This window comes from Stigmatopora argus, chromosome 6 (assembly GCF_051989625.1).
Source record: "Stigmatopora argus isolate UIUO_Sarg chromosome 6, RoL_Sarg_1.0, whole genome shotgun sequence".
NCBI lineage: Eukaryota > Metazoa > Chordata > Actinopteri > Syngnathiformes > Syngnathidae > Stigmatopora > Stigmatopora argus.
In genome coordinates this window covers 2,830,492-2,844,065 of record NC_135392.1, presented here as the reverse complement: position 1 = coordinate 2,844,065, position 13,574 = coordinate 2,830,492, and the positions used below count along the sequence as shown (strand labels likewise).

Genomic DNA, 13,574 nt, shown 5'->3' with positions numbered 1-13,574 from the left:
ATCAATGAGCATAATGACTACAATCTATTATTGGCATCCATATCCAGAGTATTGAAATACCCTCAGTAATGACAATCTAGTCTCATAAAATTTAACCTATTTATCTGAATGATTTAACCACCATGAAAAAAAAAAATCAAACTAATGCTTAATATATTCAGAATAAGATAGATTTTTTGAATTTTAGACTGCTCTACCCACAACACATTGTCTCTCCTTCAAATGAAAATAATCGGTTTAAATCAATAATTGTCATTTTTTAATCCATTTTTTTCTGTGTTTTTAGTTCAAAAATCATTTTCTAAAATCCAAAAACAAATTTTCAAAAAGCTAAAATAAACATTGTTTTAGATCTATAAAAAACGGAATATTCAGGGCTTTTAATCCAGTTCTTTTAATACATTTATAAAAAAAATCTAAATATTATATCTAAAATGGTCACTGGTCACTGGTAGCAGAAGAAAACTAAAAAAATCAAACTAATGCCAAATGTATTCAGAATTAGATAGATTTTTTGAATTTTAGACTGCTCTACCCACAATACATTGTCTCTATTTCATATGAAAACAATCAGTTTAACTGTTGTGTACATTAAACAGCCAATATATTTAGTTTTACTATTAAAAATATGTTTGAATACCACATTTGCTGCGACATCTAAAACCTTTAGCCGCGATATGTCGTCAAGAGTCCATACCTGTCAACCTCGGTCAATTGCTCCCCTTATTAATGATTGCAATTCTCCTTATTAAGCGATAAAAAACGTACAAATGGAACATATTTACTCACATAGGTTGCACTTAAGTCTAAAATTTTTCTCCAAAGTGGACGAGGTGCCCACTTAGTATGCATTAACTTCAAGATTCTGTAGATGTCGCTGTATGACGCTAACAGCTTGACTGTTTGGGTACATTGCTTGCTGACGCGCTATATTTATATAGTGAAAAGGCGGATGTGTGAAAGGGGAATGCGCGTGCGCATATCATACTTAAAGCATGGCAATATTTTTTTTTGTTTTCTTCTGCCACCAGTGACCGAAACGATCGGGATTAGAGCCGAAATGGGTAAAATGAGATCGGTTTTACAAAAAAACGTACTTAAAAAAATCCTGTACAAAAGTTGTTATACAGCGTACACCAGGGGTGTCAGACTTGCTAATGCTAAGCTAACAATCAAACATTGAAAATACACAGTCTAATGCAAGGGTGTCAGACTCGGGTTGGCTCGCGGGCCGCGTTAACGTCAACTCGATTTCACGTGGGCCGGACCATTTTAGATATAATATTTAGATAATTTTAAATAAATGGATTAAAAGAACTGGATTAAAAGCCCTGAATATTCAGTTTTTTATAGATCTAAAACAATGTTTATTTTAGAATTTTTTTCAATATATTTTTAGATTTTAGAAAATGATTTTTGAACTAAAAACACAGAAAAAATGGATTAAAAAAATGACAATCATTGATTTAAAAGGGGGAAAATCAGGAAATTTAATATACGTCTATACTCTTCATTTTAATTTCATCCTAAAACAGAAAGTCGGCACTCATGATTTACTTTCCCGGGCCACACGAAATGATGCGGCGGGCCAGATTTGGCCCCCGCGCCACCACTTTGACACATGTGACATACACAATTTGAAAAATATCAAAAAAATACGATAAAACCGTAACTATGAGAGTCTCAAGGCGTAACTATGATCGCCATGTTCTCATTAGGGCGACATGGAGCTCCTACCATCTGAATTTGACCGAACTGGACAAGCAAACAGACTGGAAACTAAATCTCCTGACTGCGAGGCAAAAGGGCCAACCTTTGGGTCAGAGATCTAAAACAGAAGAACATCTCCTTGAGGGAAACAACAACACCACCACAAGAAAAGACTAGACAAATCCGTAAGGTACATCCACTTGGGTACCAGCAGGGGGCCGAACCGGCCAACGTCTCCAGGGAGCGTCTGGTCGAGTTCACTGTCAGTCCTTGACAGATCATCATAAACATCCACCAAACGGCTCAACCCCCCGGGCTATAAGCCTCCACCAGACATCAGAAGGAGTGAGCGAATGAGAGGCAGAGTGCCCAAGGGCGCCGTACTCCTAAAAATAACAATACCATTTAAGATGTTAGCGTCTCTGCGGCGTTGCCCGTGAGGCTTCAACCTTGGAGGCCCGCAAGGAGAAAATTGCATAGCGGCCGTGTGGAATTCATAAGAACGCCGCTGCTTCTTTAGCCAAAGCGTCTGGTTACAGGTCGCCGGAGCGACCTGTCCTTTTTTTTAACCGGGTGGGTGGTGGGGGTGCTGGTGCATGGACGCCAAAGTGGCATCAAGATGCAGGGCAGATGTCTCCTTGATCAGAGGTGACAGCGATACACAAACATAAACGCACACTGCGGCAACGATGCGACCCAAGGAGATGAAAGCTGACGCGTGTCCTCTATTCATTGGCCCTATAGTACAATTATCGGCTATTTGGGTAACAAAAAGTCGGATTATGCAGATTATTCAGCATGAATAAAACAATGGCAGGGGCGAAAAGTCCTTGACAGGGAAGTCATGAAAAGGAGTCGTTGAGTGACTTGATTAAATTTGCTGACAAACATTTGACGGTTTTTGGACTTTATAGGAGTGTTAGATGCTTTTAAGTAATTGAATTGGACGGCTAAAGGAGGGCTAAGTATCATTGGTCGGAAATTGCAAGAAGTTATACAATGTAATATTCAGAGAGAAATATTAATGAGATTAAAAAGGTTAAAAATCTAAATGAGGAATGTTAAGTTATAGATTATACTATTACAAGATCTAAATTGTGAAATAGTATTTTGTTGCTTATTTTTCGTCTAACATGAACTGGATTTTGTTTGGTTTTTAGGGCAACAACTTTTGGGCATTTTTATTTTATTTTAGTAATATTAGGTTATTTAAGTCATAATTGGAGAAAAGTCATAAAATTATGTGATTAAAAATATGACATGACTTTTTTTTGCATCACTCGAACCGTAAATTGAGCAATGGTCAGGGGTGGCGCCGGAAACTGCTAGAAGTCATACAATGTATAATATTCGACAGAAAAATGAATATGACTTTAAGGAGATTAAAATTGAGGTGTTACAAGGTTAAAATCAAAATATGATGAATGAATATTAAATTATAGGTTATATTATTACAAGATTCAAATTGTGAAACACTCATTTTGATAGAACCAGAAGTTGTTTGGTTTTTAAGGCATCAGCTTTTGCCGACGTAATAAAGTCCGTAAGCACAATTTTTTTTACGTAATATTTGGATATTGAGGTCATTATTGGAGAAAAGTCATAAAATTATGCGATTAAAAACATGACATGACTTATTTTTGCATCACTCAAACCGGAAGTTGTTCAACTTTTTGGTGACATTAGCTAAGTCTTTGCAATCATTTTGGAGATTTATGTGATTCCTGATGATGAAACTTTGATGCGAATGACTATTGTTAATATACGCAAACTAATAAATAAATTAATTTTCAGATGGGGGTGTCCCTTAAGATTTTTTTCAATACAAAAAATTTGCCCCAGATCAAAAAAGGTTGGGAAACACTGGCCTAGCACTGACAATGACATTGAAAATCTTAAAAACAACGGAAAAAAACATCCCAGTATACACATTCCCCTAAATTCATCACGATATGGAAATTAATCAGCGTCAACATGATGCAAAACTCATATCGATTTTTTTATGTTCTCCTATCACTCTTTTGCAAATAAATCACATAATATATTTATCGTATTTTTTTATTCAGCATCCAAACAGTATCCCCGTTGACTCCTTTGTCATGGACGTCAGAATATTATGACAAAGGGAACAAAACATTTACCATGACGGGGGACTTTGTCAAAGCTGGCCCCAATTTCATTTTTTACTGAAATAAATGTACGCTAGCTTGTGCCCGGAAGGGAGGCATACGGTCTAAAAGACATATGGCACATTATGGCTGTCATTCTGCAGGACAGAGTGTGCTGTTTATAGTCAATGGAACCGTGTTTATAGCCCCCTTAAATCTACCCACCTCTCCATATTCTTTGTAACGGAGCAGCTTGGCCTGCTTCTGTCTGTTTGCTCTTCGACTTACTAGCAGCCCCGGAACTTTGCACCGCTATCGTAAGACCCCCCTCCCCCACGACCGCACCTGTGGGTGCTGCCGTCGTCGGTCCTGCCGTCGTCGCCGCCACCGCCGCCGCCGCCGTTCCTGTCATATCTGTCATGGCCGTTCAATTGCTACTCTTGCTCTGGGCTTCAAATTTAATTTGCTTTCAATCTGCTGTAATTGCTTTGAGAGACAGCCGTGTCTCCATGTTTTTCTTCCCTCATGTCTACAGTGAAAGACACATTTGCCTCGCAGTCAACAGGTTTTGCTTCGATTCCGAGTTTGGATGATGGTGACGTTTATTTCTATTTTTGGTAGTAAACGCAAATTTCCATAGCATATTCGGCTCCCTTGCATACAGATCAGCTCGATTTCGACTTCTCACACCCCCCCTAGATATCCTTTTTTCATTATTCCGGTCCGAGAAGTGACAGGATTAGTTGCGGCGGTTTTTAAACATCTGATTGTTATCACATCCTCTCCTGGGTGAACAATTAATCCCTCTCACTTGCCTTTCGTCTTATCAACCTCCAACGCACATTGAGGCGGCATCTGGCCTCCATTCCTCGCTATGCTTCCCTTCCGGGCTTCCCTTCCCAAATGAGAGCTTTATTTGGCACAGAAGCCGAGCTAAGTGTCCTGCATTTATACACTAGAAACTGTCGCTGTGTGAAGTGGGTAATCATACTAAGATGTATTTTGTGTAATGGCCTCGTCTTAAATCTGCTGTTTGATCAAATGTAGCGTTCTCGAGATTCTAAATTGTCCATAACTTATTCATTCATTTTCCATGTTGCTAATCCCATACCTGTCTATTTATAAATTATTCCTGTATTTTATGCGTTTTTTTATCATTTCAAATTGTGTACGACGTATAACAACTTTTGTACGGGATATTTTCAAAGTGCGTTTTTTTTGTAAAACCATAACTTATTCATTCTTTTCCATGTTGCTAATCACATACCTGTCAATTTATACATTTTTCCCGCATTTTATACGTATTTTGATCATTTCAAATTGTGTTCGCCATATAACAACTTTTATACGGGATTTTTTCAAAGTGCGTTTTTTTGTAAAACCGATCTCGTTTTAACCATTTCGGCTCTAATCCGGATCGTCTCGGTCACTGGTAGCAGAGAAAAACAGCATCGTCGATTGTAAATATTTTCATGATATGCGTACGCGCATTCCTGTTTTACCCTTCGGCGTTTTCACTATATAAATATAGCGCGTCAGAAAGGTTTGTAGAAAATTTTAAACTTTTACGTACGCCCTATGTGGGTAAATATGTGCCGCGTTGCATTTGTACGTTTTTTTATAAGGAGGATTGCAATCATTAATAAGAGGAGCAATTGGCAGAGGTTGACAGTGATGTAATCCTCACAAGAGTCGCAAAAAAAATTCCAACACAATTCAAAATAGCAAAGGGCTAGCAATTTTTTTTGGTTAGCTTGGCGAAGTTTGTATCATTTGTACCATTGTTTTAATTTTCTTATTAGGTTAAAAAAATGATTCTTGTAACTATATTGTTGGATGATGTTGTCACGTTTGCCAAATGATGTCCATATATGCAGAGGCCACCTTAGTTTACAAAATCTTCCAACACAAAGCTCCTCAACTGCAAGATTTTGGAAAAAAAAACTCCAATACATCAACAAAGGCTGGCTCTAGAGGTGACTGTGTAGTTCCCTTCAAAAAGAGAGTTAAATTAGCCAAAGCACCTTCTCTCTTCATACCTGGAACTCAATTACTTAACCAATTAACATACATGCTAGACTCTATCAAAGGTAGGCGGGGTACACGCTGAATTTGTCCCCAGCCAATCAGCAGGCACCCCAAATCTAGCGTCTACCATGCTTCTCTTTCTACTGGAATAAATTCCAGTTCACCCACAATTAACCATCTGAATGTATCAGATCTGCCAGCCAATGAAGAAGATCCTCTAAGTTACTCAACACTTTCGATATGGCTTTGCCTTCAGACGACATATTCCGATTACTCGTTTGAAATTTTTCTACTACTCTTCCAACTTGCGTGTACATTTAATGGCTTTATTTAGACAGTCGCTACCGGCACAGCACGTCTTGTCCTTCTCAACTACAAAGAAGAAGCACAATCCTGACTATGAGATAGGAGCTAAAATGTCGTGTTCTCGGGTGAACCTGATTGGGGGAAAAAAGGAAGATTGAAACGGAGTACTATTTGAAGACTGGGGAAAAATAGTGTGTTTAACACCACGGGCAGCGATAGATCTGACTGTGTGGACGATTTATGCTGACCATAGAATTGTAATTCTGCTAGCTACTAGAGGAGGACCCCAGAGCATACATGGCTATGGTATTAATGGTAAAAATTAGGGTAGATTATTCACAAAATTTAATGTTTCGTGGTGAGAGAGTAACTAGAGATGACTCGGTATTTGAAGGTGAGGTTTGGCATTAACAAAGGCTGTACAATGTCGTCATTTAAAAATGTTTTTTGTTGCCTATCACAGCTATCTATGGGCAAATCTACGCAAATAAATCTCAAGGGACACCACCATCTGAAAATCTTTTCATTTAAAAATAAGTCGCCTATATTAACAATAGTCATTCTCATCAAAGTTTTATCAGCAGAAATCACATAAACCTCCAAAATAATTCAAAAATCTAATTTTTCAAACTGACTGGGCTAATGTCACCAAAAGTTGAACAACTTCCGGTTCGAGTGATGCAAAAATAAGTCATGTCATGTTTTTAATCGCATGACCTTTCTCCAAATATGACTTAAATCTGTCCAAAATGTGCCCAAAAGTTCATGTTAGAAGAAAAATAAGCAACAAAATACAGTTTCACAATTTGAATCTTGTAATAGTTTAATCTATAATTTAACGGTCATCATATTTAGATTTTTAACCTAGTAATAGTTAAATTTTAATATCATTACATTCATGTGAATTTTTCTCTCAGAATATTACATTGTATGACTTCTTGCAATTTCTGACCAATGGTTGGAATCACTGCTTTAGACATCCAATTCAATTGGTTAAAAGCATCGTACACTAGTATAAAGTACAACTGTCAAATGTTTGTCAGCAAATTTGATCAAGTCAGATCCTGAACAACTTCTGGTTCAAGTGATGCAAAAATAAGTCATACCATGTTTTTAACCGCATCATTTTATGACTTTTCTTGAAATATGACTAAAATCTCCTAATATTATGCAAAAAGAGTGCAGTGCTCACAGACTTTATTACATTGGCAAAAGCTGATGCCTTAGAAACCAAACAACTTTCGGTTCATGTTAGAGAAAAATAAGCAACAAAATGACTGTTTCACAAATTGAATCTTGTAATGGTATAACCTATCATTTAATGTTTTTCATATTTTGATTTTAACCTTGTAATACCTAAATTTTAATCTCGTTATATTCATATTAATTTTTCTCTCTGAATATGACATTTTATAACTTCTTACAATTTCCCGAGGGCCACCTGACCATTGCTCACGGGACAGTGGTTGGGAAACACTGAGCTAACCAACAAAGTGAAAAGTAACTTCTTGGAAACACCAATTCTAGAGTGAATAATCATGATGAAAAAGGACAAAGTGGGCGACGATGTCCGAACGCGACTGGGCGACTTCGGCAGGCGAGCGCCGAAGAAGCGTAACCTTGACAGAGAGCATCTTCTGACAAGCATCTGCCTCCTATAATAATTTGGAAATAATCTCCATCCACAAAGGCCCAGCAGTCTGGCAGAGTAAATGCTCTGTGCCTGATCGATGGCTGCGATTCGGGCAGCTGACGCTCGTTGCGGTGGCGGGGCTTCGCATCGATCGGCGACTACGCTCTCTCTCCGCTTGGGTTCTCTCTCTCTCTCTCACGGTCATAACAGGATAAAAATAATATTGGGGAGGAAGTTGTCTTGAGGCATGGGTATACATATTAAAAAGCGTTTGCGTGCTCGCAACACGGCGCAAATGGATGACGGCGTCCGTGCGGCGCCACGTGAGGACGGCATGTTCGCCCACGTGCTGAGTGGAAGTGGCAATGTACAATCTTTTAATTGAGATAAATTGCCCACTATTAACTTGCTCTTTAAAGTGAAGTAGATTTTCATAATTGGGAAAAAAAATAAAAATATCACAACAAAAATCTGTGGTTTTACGGTTAACAACATAATGGTGTTGAATAACCATTGACGTTTCTATTTTATTGTGAAGCAATTTCATTCTTATGTGTAGCTATATTTATGGTAATGAGTGTTTCACTTTTAATTAAAAACCCGAATCCTATTGTTAAAATTTACACTAGAAAAAAACTGTTTTGGATTCTACACCTAAAAATCTTGTTAGAAACAACAATCACTCTAATTTTCGCGTCATTACATTGTCAATATTTAAAAATTATGTATTCATTTTCAACACTGATTATCTATTTCAAGGTTGCGGGGTGCCGGAGCCTATGGGAAAATAAAATATCACAACAAAAATCTGTGGTTTTACGTTTAACAACATAATGGTGTTGAATAACCATTGACGTTTCTTTCCTAGTATTTTATTGTGAAGCAATTTAATTTTTAAGTATCTATATTTAAGGTAAATAGTGTTTCTGTTTTTGATTCGACACCTAAAAATCTTGTTAGTAACAATTAAACAACAATAATTCAGTTTTTAGTGTCATTACATTGTCAAATTTTAAAATTCATGTATTCATTTTAACCACTGCTTATCCATTTCAAGGTTGCGGGGGTGCCGGAGCCTATCCCAGCGGACTTTAGGCAATATGCAAATGACACCCTAAACTGGTCGCCGGTCAGTCGTAGCGCAAAAAACAAAAGTAGAAACAACTAAACAACAATCATTCTAATTTTAGTGTCATAACATTGCCGATTAAAAAAAATCATGTATTCATTTTCAACACTGATTATCCATTTCAAGGTTGTGGGGGTGCCGCAGCCTATCCTAGCCGACTTTAAGCAATATGCAAACGACACCCTAAACTGGTTGCCGGTCAGTCGTAGCGCAAAAAACAAAAGACAGCCGGTTTACGGATAACCTTGGAGTGCATAGAATCGAATATCAGATGAATTTCCATTTCTCTGTGACATTTGTCAGTATTATTACAATATAATACAGAAAAGTGGACTTGAGTCAAGGTCGCTTTTATCTGGACTCGCTTGCATTTCAAAGCGGAAAAAAAACAGGTAAGGGAGAATAAATGGAAAGACAAAAAGGAAGCGAAATATAACCGTCACGACAGAAGGGGTCTTTCAAGGTCAGTATTTACCAGTCTCTTTTACCGTCTCACCAAAGCCCCCCACTGGCGCCTGGAGGCAAGCGCATATCTACCTAGCGCCCCGCTTTCCTCTTCCATCACGCACCTTTTCACCCGTCACTCATTCCGCCGCCCATGGCCCGTGGTCACTATGGTTGACAGCTGACGTAGGTCTTCAAACACCAGCTAAATTAAACGAGTGATTACCAAGTAAACAGGCCCCCGTGCCGTTGAGGCGGCAGCCATCTGTCATGTGAGGGTTTCGCGCCAAGGTAACCGGGCACTGAACCGAGTCTTCTCTCTCGGGCCGCTAATTCGTAAGGAAAAACTCCTGCCAATCATGAAAAGTGTCGGGCCATTATGTTATGAGAGTCTGACAGAGTTATGACGGGCTGTCAGAGCTCGTGACGGTGGGGAGCAAAACAAGGGGATGAAGGAAGGGAACCGGGAGAAAAGGGTGTGAAGAAGAAGGTCAATAAGGCACAGCTGGTTATTTCAGCTTCAGGGAGCGATTTGGAGGTGATCGCAGACGACACGCCACAGGTTGGAAAAATGAGATGTTCCAGATCGGATTGTGCGATTGGAAATCGGACCCAAAAAAAACTGTTTTTCAAATGAATTTTCAAGTTTTAACGCATTGATGGCATAGTCCAGGGGTGGCCAACTCCGGTCCTCGAGAGCCGCTATCCCACATGTGTCAAAGTGGCGGCTTGGGGGCCAAATCTGGCCCGCCGCATCATTTTGTGTGGCCCGGGAAAGTAAATCATGGGTGCCGACTTTCTGTTTTAGGATGAAATTAAAATGAAGAGTAGAGATGTATATTAAATTTCCTGATTTTGCCCCTTTTAAATCAATAATTGTAATTTTTTAATCATTTTTTTCTGTGTTTTTAGTTCAAAAATTATTTTGTAAAATCTAAAAATATATATAAAAAGCTAGAATAAACATTGTTTTAGATCTATAAAAAACTGAATATTTAGGGCTTTTAATCCAGTTCTTTTAATCCATTTATTTAAAAAAATCTAAATATTATATCTAAAATGGTCCGGCCCACATGAAATCGAGTTGACGTTAACGCGGCCCGCGAACCAACCCGAGTCTGACACCCCTGCGCTATCCGGTCTGTTTCCCACCAAACCACCTGAATCAAATCATCAGGATCGGTATCAAGCTTCTGGATGGCTCACTGATGAGTTGGTCATTTGATTCAGGTGTTCTAGAGGAGGGAGATATGGAAAACAGACCAGATAGCGGCTCTCGAGGACCGGAGTTGGCCACCCTTGCCATAGTCCAATCTGTTTTGACCAGGAGGACTGTCATTCGATGTTTTGCCGATTCTGATTCGATAGCCATATTTTTAAACCACTAAAAATAATGTAAATAACAAAAATCTTATTTTAAAACTGCTGATAGCTCTGCAAAAAACAAATATTACACGATAATCTGTGACTATCAAAAACCAGAATTTTACCCAAAACACGACCAAGTTCGACACGATCCGATACTCCAAAGTCAGTTTCTCCAAAACCGGTACTAAAACATCACTAGTTTATATAATGTAAATAACAAAAATTCTATTTAAGAACTGCTTGTAGCTCCGCAAAAAAATTACTAGATGATCTGTGACTATCAAAAAACAGAATTTTACCCAAAACACATAACCAAGTTCGACACGACCCGATATGCCAAAGTCAGTTTCTCCAAAACCGGTACTAAAACATCACTAATTTCTACCTTTTCATTACACTGCCACAACATTCCTTCAAAATCGCAATCCCTCATTCCACGTGCGCCATTTTAAAGGACAATTTCATCAACCTCACACTATCTCACATCCATTTAAAACAGAGTGACACCCGTTGAAAAGATTAGTCCATGTGCACGGCACAAACACACAACCACGTATCCAGTATTTCACTGGAAGACCCAATGAAAATCCTTAATCTAACAGATAGTGGAATGCACCCTGTGGACAAACACACACAAAATGTATTTTCCCCCTTGCCCAAAATGCCGGTCTCCACCACCACCACCACTGATACGGGACAAAGCAAGAAGCCGAGACAGACTCCAAAAGCGATTCAACGTTAAGCTCAAACACAACAGAGGAGAAGTGACAGCGTGGTGCAAACCAATGGAAAGGAATGGAAAAGGGGGAGAAAATAATTCAATCTGCAGCGCCCTCCTTCAATCAGCAAGTTAAGGAGAAGAGAAGGCGGGCGCCTGCGATGCCGCTATAGGCAGGGCGAAGGACGGCAGGCTTCCTGATAAGCCACGGCCAGGGAAGATTAACTGCATGCCCCGACGGAAGAAGAAAATAAAAGGCACCGCTTCGACCTCCGATTCCCTCGGCCTCCCTGCGTCAATGTCCTCCCCGTGTACATTAGCATGATGAGAACGGCGGCTGCTTTGACACGGCTCAGAATCACAGCGCTCTGCGCCAAAGCAACATGACCTCTAAATCCTTTCGCATCCTGTCAAAGCTTCCATAGAGGTTTTGTACGGCAACAGCAACCGTGGGTGGCCGACATCCTCAGAAGACCTCATGGCGCAAGTGTCCCAACGTCCCCGGGTGTAAAGAAATTGACTTTAAATAGACAAAACAGCATTGCCACACGGTGGTTGACATAAAGATTAGTAGTTGGTGACAAGGAAATAGCTTCGGAAAGGTATTGGGAGAACTCTGTTCCTCGGTACTCGGACGTTTGGTCGAACGGACGTTTGGTCGAACGGACGTTTGGTCGAACGGACGTTTGGTCGCCGGGTTGTTACTGTTGAAACCAGCTCTCAAAATTATGATCATGAGAGAGAGTGAGTTTAATATCTAAATATGTAATGTCAAAATATCAACAGTAAACTCTCTGTCATAATTTGACAGCGAGCGAACCCGGCGACCAAACGTCTGTTCTACCAAACGTCCGTTCTACACACTATATTTATATAGTGAAAAGGCGAAGGTTATTATTAATACTATTATCAGACGTTTTCGTCTCTTACCATCCAGATTAGAGCCAAGATGGGTAAAACGGGATCAGTTTTCCAAAGTGTACTTAAAAAAAAAACCCGTACAAAAGTTGTTTTATGGCATACACAATTTGAAATGATCAAAAACGTATAAAATACAGAAAAAACGTATAAGTTGACAAGTTTGTGTCAACCTCACAGTTCTGAGATCGAGGGTTCAATCCCAGGTACAGACCTTCCTCTGTGGACTTCAGTCTTTCCCGGGATTGCATAGGTTTTCTCCAGGTACTCCAGTTTACTCCCACATCCCAAAAACATCTTTACCAGACTGGTTAAACACTCATGAAAGTGGTGCTTTACATCCCTATTAGTAATACAACATTTTTAGTCTAAAATGTGTAGCTGTATCATTCATGTTCAGCCATCAATTCCAATTACTTTGATACCCCCTACTTTCTCCGAGTGAAACCCCGAATTTTACGTCCCCAACAAGTACTGCCTCGTTGTCGGCCATCTCCAAGATTCCGTCAGGCGTCCCCGGGAGTCATTTTCCTCGCCGCAAAACAGAAAACCCCGCCCTCGCCAGAAATATGTTATGCGGCTCGACACATAAAAGGCATAAAAGCATGTCATTTATATTCATTTGTCTCTGGGTGACGAGGAAATGAAATAGCGAACCAGCAGCTGTTTGCGACACGGAGAACTTGCTCCCAGACACGACAGCATTTGGTGCGATAAAGGCTATGTTTAGATGCCGGCGCCAAACCATCCACCTATACGTGCATATTTCCTTCGAGTGGAGCGCGTATTGTCACACCGATGAATGGTTTTGCGCGAGGCGGGAATGTAGCATCTGGAAAGTGACATTTGTTTATGGGTGTAAGGGGGGGGTAAAGACATTCAAATGGATCTGAAAAACGGGGCATTCAGTGCTAAAATAAACGTGTGCCGTGAAGATGTGAAGGAAAAAGCCAGAGGCAACGTGCTGCCACCGAGCAGATCAGGTTCTGACATTTTGACTAATGTGAAATGCAGCCAAGGGACAGTGGGTGGGATGTTGTGACCTTTATCGGCGGGAAGTGATGGAATGACTTAATACGATGACAAAAAAAATAAACGGTAATCCGGATTTGTGCCGTTTGTTTTTTTAAAATAAGGCGCCGTGACCTGACGCAGTAGGTGTTGCCATCTGGGATGACGTCCCGCGTTTTATGGAAGCGTGGCCCTTGACAT

General features: G+C 39.7%; 1 protein-coding gene across 3 annotated transcripts in view; it reads right to left on the bottom strand.

Annotated features, from left to right (window-relative positions):
* The window catches only part of cacna2d2a (calcium channel, voltage-dependent, alpha 2/delta subunit 2a), a 157,187-nt gene that overhangs the window by 85,774 nt on the left and 57,839 nt on the right, over positions 1 to 13,574 (bottom strand). The gene's annotated exons all lie outside the window — the stretch shown is intronic.